The sequence below is a fragment of the Pipistrellus kuhlii genome, unplaced genomic scaffold (genome assembly GCF_014108245.1).
Source record: "Pipistrellus kuhlii isolate mPipKuh1 unplaced genomic scaffold, mPipKuh1.p scaffold_m20_p_1, whole genome shotgun sequence".
NCBI lineage: Eukaryota > Metazoa > Chordata > Mammalia > Chiroptera > Vespertilionidae > Pipistrellus > Pipistrellus kuhlii.
In genome coordinates, this window is record NW_023425404.1 from 89544527 (window position 1) to 89554229 (window position 9703).

Genomic DNA, 9703 nt, shown 5'->3' on the forward strand with positions numbered 1-9703 from the left:
TATTCAAATAGTTGTTCAGTCCCAACCAGAACAAGTGGTGATGGTCAGAAGAGGGAGAGGGGAAGTGTTACAACCTAGCTGATAACGAGGATGGAAAGAGTGAAATGGAGGGAGAAACGGATAAGAAATTCCAGCCAACTCCAGGGACTGCTAATGGAGAGAAATAATGAGGCTAATTACATCTCTGAAGGCTATTTGTTAATGAATTTTTTTTATTTTTTAAATAATTTTTTATTGTTCATATTATTACAAATGTTCCTTTCTCCCCCCCTTCTCACCCCACCCTCTGCCCTTTCCCCACCCCCCATTGTCCTCATCCATAGGTGCACAGTTTATGTTCAGTCTCTTCCCACACCCCCCTCTCCCCTTTTCCCCAAGAATAAACAGTTCACTCCCCTTCCATACCTCTGATTCTATTATATTCAACAGTTAATATTGTTCCTCAGATTTTTTTTTTTTTTTTTTTAGTTTCCTTGGTTTTAGATTCACTTGTTGATAGTTACGTATTTGTTGTTCATAATTTTTATCTTTATTTACTTTCTCTTCCGAAAGAACCCCCTTCAGCAATTCATATAATTCTGGTTTGGTGGTGATGAACTCCTTTAGCTTTTTTTTATTAGTGAAGCTCTTTATCTGACCTTCGAATCTGAGTGATAGCTTTGCTGGATAGATTATCTTTGGCTGTAGGTTCTTGCTATTCATCACCTTGAATATTTCTTGCCATTCCCGTTTGGCCTGCATGGTTTCTGTTGAGAAATCAGCTGACAATCGTATAGGTGCTCCTTTATAGGTAACTACCTTCTTTGCTCTTGCTTCTTTTAATATTCTTTCTTTGTCTTTTGCTCTTGGAATCTTAATTATGATTTGTCTTGGTGTGGTCCTCTTTGGATTCCTTTTGTTTGGAGTTCTGTGCGCTTCCTGGACTTTTAAGTCTAATTCTTTCACCAGGTGAGGAAAGTTTTCTGTCACTATTTCTTTCAGTATGTTTTCGATATCTTGCTCTCTCTCATCTTCTGGGACCCCCATAATTCTGATGTTGGTTCGCTTGAAGTTGTCCCAGAGGTTTCTTACATTATCTTCAACTTTCTGGATTCTCTGGCCTTCTTGCGTCTGCGGAGGAGTGTCTTCTGGCTCTTTATGTTCCAAATCTTTGACTTGATTCTTGCGATCTTCCATTCTGTTTTTAGGACTCCATAAAATATTTTTTATTTCAGACAATGTATTCTTTATTTCTTGTTGATCCCTTATTATTTCTAGTTGATCCTTTTTCATATCCTCATAGGTCTTGTTTATTTTATCGGCCTTTTCTAGGAGATTCTTGAACAACCTTATAAGTGTGGTTTTGAACTCTATATCCAGTCGCTTTTTGTCCTCCATTTCTTTCGTTTGTGATCTATTTGGTTTAGGCATTTTCGCAGGCAGCTTTCCTGATGGGGCGGGGTTTCAGGGTGGAGCCTACAGCCTTGGCTTCCGTCAGCCCCGCCCTATGTGACTCCTGAGACTCAGGGTCCTTCAGTACTTGTTGCGAGCGCCTCTGAGAGAAAGGTGCCCTTGATTTTCGCCTGCTGCCAAACTGTCTATGCTCTCCCCCAATGAGTCCGGTATTGGGGTTCAGTTCAGTTGGTAGTGGGATTGGAGGTGGCGTTCAGAGCAGTCTGGAGCCCCTGTCTCCTTCCCGTCTGGGCAATCCCGCGGCACAGCCGGCCGGCCCTTCTCTGCGCGCAGTGTGCGCGCCTCCGGGACCTCCTTTCGCCGCTTCCCCGGAGTCCTGCCTTACAGCCCGGCTCCCTATGGATGAGCCTGGGTCCCCGGGGTCTGGCCTAGAATTGGGGTTCAGAGCGGTTGGAGCTGGGCCCAGCACAGTCGGAGCTTTTCTCTCCTTCCCGCTTGGGACCGCCAGCCAGGCACTCGGCCTCCCTCCTCTCCGGTTCTGTCCTCTCCGTGCGCGCGCGCCACATGTCTCCATACCTTGGGCTTTTACAGCTCCTTCGCGCTTCCTTCTGGTTTTCTCCTTGCTTCTTGTAGAATTTCCAGTCAGTCGACTTTCCTGTAGTTCTGGGTAATGTCCATTTTATATTTTAGTTGTATTTTGTTGAAATTGTTGTGTGCGGCTGCGGCTAGTTGCCTACCCGAGCAGCCATCTTGGATTCTCCTACAAAATGAATTTTTAATGAAAAAATAATGTATTTTCTCTGCTACTTACATCAGAGAAGGAAAGACTGAACAGTTTCCCAGCACAGTAAGAGCAGCCGTGGTGCCAGGACCACCTCTGACAATGTCACCTGAGTCGTTTTCCTGCAGCCTGATCTCTAGGGAGCTGCAAAGCAGGCCTCTTGGGGAAGCCACAGAGCAAGCCAGGGGACACTCCCAAGCCTGGGCTCCAGGAACATCAGTGGCTCCCTGGGAAAGACACAGTCATTTCCCTCTTCCCACCTCCCCCTTGGCCCCCACAGAAGTCTTAGATCTTAAATCCATAGGGGGCGGGTAAAGCTTTTTCTCTGAAATGAATGTTTGTCTCCATCAAGCCAAACTGACCTGTTTGAAGTGGTGGTTTAGGGGGAAATGAGACCCATTCTCTGCTCTTTCCAGGATGATCTGTATAAGATCCAAGTCTTACAAGTTATTTGTTGTGTGATCCAGACTCTTTTTTCTTATCTGTAAAATGGGTAGTGATACTACTTCATAGTATTGTTGTGATGTTTAAATAATGTCTAAAGTGCTTAGCACATAGTATTTGGCACAGTTGTCTGTGTTGTCATTTGCTCCAGAACACATCCAGGTTAACCTTGAACCCATAAGAAACCCTATTTTGGGATCCTCCAGCCTCAGGCAGCCCTTTTCACCTGCTGTGGCCTCCTAGGCTAGGCAGTGAGGACAACTGGCACAACTGTGATCCCTGAGGCTGCTGCTGACCTCAGATGGCTGTTTGGTTAAGGGCCCTCATTTGACCCTCCAATGCAAATGAGGCAGCAAGGCCAGATCCAGCAGGAGGCTTCTTCATATGAAGAGCAAGTGGCCAAGGTACTCAAGAGCTCCTAGCACCCATCCCAAATTGCCTCAGGCACGGGTATCTCTGCACAAGTGCTCATGCCATCACTCATTCTCCTATATTAAAGTTCCATATTGATACAAAATATCCCTCAAATTTAGGAGTACACAAGCACTCCTAAAATGCAGGACCACATGTTTCAGTATTCATTTTTATGAGACTGACGCGCTACCTACTGCGCTAATGAGGCACCTAGTATTCATTTTTAAACAGATTCAGACCCTCAGAAACACCAGCACCCCACAAATATGCATGTAAACACATATCTATATAAAGAGGTAATATGATAATTGGTCCTAACGGTGTCCCAGTCATGACTGGTCAAAGGTGCATGCACACAGGAGCTGGTGGGCAGGGACAGGGGTGAAGACTTATATCACTGGGACATGAGGCTGGAGGGGGACATCAGGATGGGCTGTGGCGCCCCCCACAGCGGAAGCGCGCACAGGTCCTCCACACTGCCCGGCCTGGAGGCGGGTGTCAGTACAGGGGTGGGGCCTCTGCAGAGAGCTCTCAGCACTCCTGTTCCAGGGTCTGAAGGTGTGGAGAGGAAGGGAGGGCACATAGGCAGTTAGGGGGTTTAGGCAAGGAGGGGACAGCAGATAGGCAGTTAGGGGGATCAGACAAGGAGGGGAAAGCAGTTAGGGCCATCAGGGTGGCAGGGGAGCAGTTAAGAGCATCAAGCAGGCAGGCAGGTGAGTGCTTAGGAGCCAGTGGTTCTGGATTGCAAAAAGGATCCCAGATTGGAGAGGGTGCAGGTGAGGCAGAAGGACCCCCCCCCCCTTCAATCCTCATGTATGAATTTTGTGCACCAGGGCACTAATATCCTACCTAATAAAATATAAAATAGCAATATGCAAATTAACCACCACCCAGCCACACCCACCAGCCACGCCCACCAGCCAATCAGAGCGAGTATGCAAATAAACCCAACCAAGATGGCTACAGTCACAGAGAGCAGGAGGGAGGCTTGGGTTTCCCAGGCAACAGAGGAAGCAAAGCTTTCCACCTGCCCTAGCAGCCTAGGCCTCCATTCCAGGCTACAAAATGCTGTTATAAGTTAACTGCTTTTCATTTACTCATATCAACAATATTTTTCTCTGCCTCTTTAATTGCCTGTTTTTCTTGTTTTGTGAGCACTTTCACACCCTTAGCAACATTAGCACTCTTGATGGCCTCTTTATGTTTTAAATTGTGCTAATCCATGCCTCAGGCCTTCTATTAACAAAGCCATACATTTTTTCCCCAAGTAATTTGAATTTTTAACTCTTAGAATTAACTTTAGAATTTTCAATAACTAAAAAAGCAAACAATCAGCATTCCTTAGGTTGACTTTAATGAACATTTTAAACAAACTCTTATTGATTTCATCAGCAAGGTATTAGTGTGAAAGGGTTGCCAGGTTCTGGACCTGCAGCCATACAGGTCCCTTTTCCTTCCTCTCTTTATGTTGTACTTGTTATAGGTGGCATATCTATATGCATTGAAATATCCATTAAACAAAGTTATAATTTTTACTTTCAATAGTCATATACATTTTAAAGTACTTAAGAAGTTGAAAATAGTCCATTATTTATCATTTTTATTTTTCTTCTTTTAGTTCCAAGTTTCTAGTATCATTTTTCTTTATTAAGAACTTCCTCTAGCATTTCTTATAGAGCTGGCATATTGGTAATAAATTCTCTTAATTTTCCTACATCTAAAAATGTTTTTCTTTTGTTCTAAAATATATATTTTTTTCATGAGATAGAGAATTCTGGGTTGGTAGTCTTTTATTTCAGAACTTTAGTGATGCTGTTCCACTGCCATCTGGCTTCCATGGTTTCTGATTAGAAATGTGCAGTCATTTTAATTGTTGTTCTCCTATATGTAATGCATTATTTTCCTCTGGCTGTTTTTAAAATTAAAGTTATTGGGATGATGTCTTATATAATAAAGAGGCAATATGCAAATTGAACATCACTCCAACACACAAGATGGCCACCCCCATGTGGACACAAGATGGCCACCACAAAATGAACACCAGGGGAAGGCAGTGGGGGAGGGACCAAGCCTGCAGGAAAGGGCAGTTAGGGGTGACCAGGCCAGTTGGGGTGGATAATGGGGCCACCAGGCCAGCCGGAGAGGGCAGTTGGGGGCAATCAGGGGAGCAGTTAGGTGTTGATCAGTCTGGTAAGGGAGTGGTTAGAGGGTGAACAGGCTGGCAGGCAGAAGCGGTTAGGGGCAATCAGGCAGACAGACAGGTGAGCAGTTGGGGCCAGTGGTCCTGGATTGTGAGAGTGATGTCCTACTGTCCATTTCGACCCAATATCACCTAGATTGGGCCTACACAGGCAGTCGGACATCCCTTGAGGGGTTCCAGATTGGAGAGGATGCATGCTGGGCTGAGGGATACCTCCACCCCGTGCACAAATTTTGTGACTGGACTTCTAGTCCTATCTAATAAAGGAGGAGTATGCTAATTGATTCTCACACCATCACAAAGATGGTAGTAGCCACAGCCAATTAGGAGGGAATATGCTAATTGACCGCCTCACCCTCAAATATGGTGGCACCCATAGTCAATAAGGAGGGAATATGTTAATTGACTGCCCTGCCTTCAAAGATGGTGGTGCTCATAGCCACAAGATGATGGTGCCTAGTCCCCTCAGCCCTGCTGTGGTGGCATGTGTGTGGCAAGCCTGGGTTCACCCCCAGGTGGGTCTGGCTGCTCTGCACACCTGCCTCTGGAGTTCCTAGTCCCCTTAGCCCCTCAGCCACCTAGGGCCAGCTCACGGCACAGGCAAGCCTTGAATGGTGCCCAGCCGATGCCCAAGGTGCAAGCAAGCCTCAGATGTCGAATCCTCAGCTGCCCAGGGCTGGTCTGTGGCACAGGCAAGCCTCAGATGGTGGCTGCCCAGCCTCCCAGGGCTTCCCAAGGCTCAGGTAACTAGGGCCGGCCAAAGCTTGCCCTGGCGGCAGTGGCAGCAACAGAGGTTTGGTGATGTGTCACCTTCCTCTGATTACTGGGTCACCTCCTGCCCCTGCGGCTCCCAGACTGTGAGAGGAGGCAGGCCTGCCTGAGGGCCTCCTCCCCCATCCTACCCCCCCCCACCCCCGTCCAGTGCATGAATTTTCATTCACCAGGCCTCTAGTTGGTTAATAAGATCATGTAGATTTCAAGTGTACATTTCTATGATACATGATCTGTGTGCCACTACTCAAAGTCAAATCCTATTCCATCATCATATATTTGGCCCCCTTTATCCTTTACTCCCCCTATCTGCCCTTTTCTCTTGGCTAGCCACCGTACTGGTGTCTGTGTCTATAAGTTTCAGTTTTATTTCCCACACATAAATAAAATTATATGGCTCTTAGCTTTTTCTGACTGACTTATTTCACTTAGCATATTATTCTCAAGGCCCATTCATGTTGTCACAAATGGCTCTATTTCATCTTTCCTAATGGCTAAATAATATTCTATAGTACATCTGTACCACATCTTCTTTATCTAATTCTTTATTGAAGGACACTTTGGCTGTTTTCATGTCTTGGCCACTGTGAATAATGCTGCAATGAACGTAGGGGTGCATATATCATTGCGAATAATTTTGATAGATTCCCAGAGGAGAAATTGCTAGGCCATATGGCATCTCTAGTTTTTTGTGTTTTTTTTTTGAGGAACCACCATGTTTCCTATGGTGACTGTACCAGTTTAAATTCCTACCAACAACGAGTGAGGGTATCTTTTTCTCCACAACCTTTCCAACATTTGTCTTGTTGTAAATACTCTAACAGGTATGAGGTGGGTTTTTTGTTTTTGTTTTGTTTTCTGGTGTTAGTTTTTTTTTTTGTCTGCGTCTATTCTTATATGCATATATTCATATAAGTTCTTTGGTTAATCTCTTCCAGCCTCCCTCCCTTATTCCCTTGAGATTCGAGTCTGTTCCATGTTTCAATACCTCTGGATCTATTTTATTCACTAGCTTATTTTGATTATTAAATTCCACATGTAAGTGAGATCATGTGATATTTGTATTTCCCTGACTGGCTTATTTTGCTTAGCACAATAATCTCTAGTTTCCTCCATGCTATCTCAAAGGGTAAGAGATACTTATTTCTTACAGGTTCATAGAATTCCATTGTGTAAATGTACCACAGCTTTTTTTATCCACTAATCTACTGATGAGCATTTAAGCTGTTTCCAGATTTTAGCTATTGTAAATTGTGCTGCTTTGAACATAGGGGTGCATATATTATTTTTGATTGGGGTTTTGGCTTCCTTCCTTCCTTCCTTCCTTCCTTCCTTCCTTCCTTCCTTCCTTCCTTCCTTCCTTCCTTCCTTCCTTCTTTCCTTCCTTCCTTCTTTCCTCTCTCCCTCTCTCCCTCCCTCCCTCCCTCCTTCCCTTCCTTCCCTCTTTCTTTTTAATAAGACACATTTTATTAGAAAAACAAATTATCAATGTTTTATGCGTTGCATTTTCTTCCCAGAACAAGGGGTCACTGTGTACTTTTCAATTTTAGTGCAGCAGATTGAAAACCAGTTTAGGAAACAGCTGAACCTTCCTTCCCTGATGCAGACTTTTGCTGGCGGCAGATTGATGCCTTCTCAGCTGTCAACACGGAGTCAAAAGCAGTGGACAGAACCCTGCAGATGGCTTGTGCTTGTTCTAGGCTGCTACACTGGTACACCCACAGGCTGACCTCTTCGCTGCTGGGATCAGTGGTCTTTAGAGCCAGCAGGCTATTCCCTGCCCTCCCGGCCATCGTCATAGCACACCATCTGGATGATCAGGTAGAGGGCCTGCCTGTGCAACACGTCATACTGATCCGATGTGGATACTTTGATGCCATAGTTAGAAACTCCCATACTAAACTCTTCCTCCAGGGGAACGAAAGGCAACTTGCCATCTGGCTGGGCAACATCGATGTAATTTATCAGGTCCAGTGGCTCTTCAAGACTTTCTCCTACAGAGGGTTTCAGTTTCTCAATGGCACAGACGTATATTGTTCGGAATTCCACACAGGCGTCCAAGTTGCTATTGTTTTGTCCTGAGCTTTTAGTGGAGTCCCTGTTGAGTCTGGCCACAGTGCTGGACCGAGAAAGGCCCCTGAGGCTGGAGTCTACAGACTTGCTCTTAGTACTGATATCGCTACTTTGGGAGCTGCTACTACTGTGTCGCTTTTTGCCTTTCTGAAACATGTTTCACTACAGCTTGGTCTAGAGGAGCTCCCCTCACAGCTGCTGGCCCATCCCTGGGGTCATCTGTGGTCGGACACCCACTGCCTCGCATCCTGTTTGGGGTTTCTTAGGCTATATTCCTAGAAGTGGGATCACTGGGTCAAATGCAGTTCCATGTTTAATTTTTTGAGGAAACTACACACTGTTTTCCATAGTGGCTGCACCAGTTTGCGTTCTCACAAGGAGTATACTAGGGTCCCTTTTTTCCACATCTTTGTCTGCACTTGTTTGTGGTAGCCATTCTGGCAAGTGTGAGGAGATGACTCATTGTCATTTTAATTTGCATCTCTCTGATGATCAGTGACATTGAGCATTTTTTCATATGTCTTTCGGCCATCTGGATGCCCACTTTGGATAAGTGTCTATTTAGGTCCTTTGCCCATTTTTATATTGTATTGTTTTTCTTGTGTTAAATTGTAAGAGTTCCTTATATATTTTGGAATTAACCCCTTATCAAACGTATCACTGGCAAATACACTGAGTGGCCAGATTATTATGATCTCTGCACACATAATAATCTGGTCAGATTATTATGCGTTCAGAGATTATAATAATCTGTGGCCACTCAGTGTATATTTTCCTATGCAGTGAGCTCTCTCTTCATCTGGTTGATGGTTTCTTTTGCTGTGCAGGACCTTTTTATTTAAAAAATTTTTTTTTTGTTTAAAGTATAATACATGTCTCCTTTCTCCCCCCACCCCATTAACCTCTCCCCAGCACCCTATCCCCCAGCATATGCCCTCACCCCCTCCTGTCTGTGTACATGGGTTATACTTATATGCATGCATACAAGTCCTTTGGTTGCTCTTACTCACACCCACTCCCCTGCTTTCCCTCTGAGGTTGGATGGTCTGTTCGATGCTTCTCTGTCTCTGGATCTGTTTTTGATCATCAGTTTATGCTTTTCTTTATATTCCACAAATGAGTGAGATCATGTGATATTTGTATTTCCGTGACTGGCTTATTTCACTTAGCATAATGCTCTCCAGGTCCATCCATGCTGTTTTGATGAGTTCCTTTTTACTACAGTCTGGTATTCCATTGTTTTTGAATCCACGCATCTGCCTATAAGCACTTATGCTTTTTTCAAGTCTTAGCTATTGTAAATTGTGCTGCTATAAACATAGGGGTGTACTAGTATATATCCTTTCTGATTTTTTTTTTTAATATATATTCCTAGAAGAGGGATTACTGGGTCAAATGAAGTTTCATTTTTAATTTTTTGAGGAAATTCCATACTGTTTTTCACAAAGGCTGCACCAGACTGCATTCCCACCAGCAGTGCACAAGGATTCATTTTTCTCCACATCCTTGCCAGCATTTGTCTTTTGTTGATTTGTTAATGATAGCCATTTTGACAGGTGTGAAATGGTACCTCATTGTCGTTTTGATTTGCATCTCTCAGATACTTAGCAACTTTGAGCATGTTCTCA

At 44.4% G+C, this 9703-nt stretch overlaps 1 long non-coding RNA gene and 1 pseudogene across 4 annotated transcripts in view; one reads left to right on the plus strand and one right to left on the minus strand.

Annotated features, from left to right (window-relative positions):
• Positions 1-9703, plus strand: part of LOC123653002 — a 110252-nt gene that overhangs the window by 57057 nt on the left and 43492 nt on the right. The window lies entirely within an intron of this gene.
• Positions 7451-8327, minus strand: LOC118729059 (annotated as a pseudogene).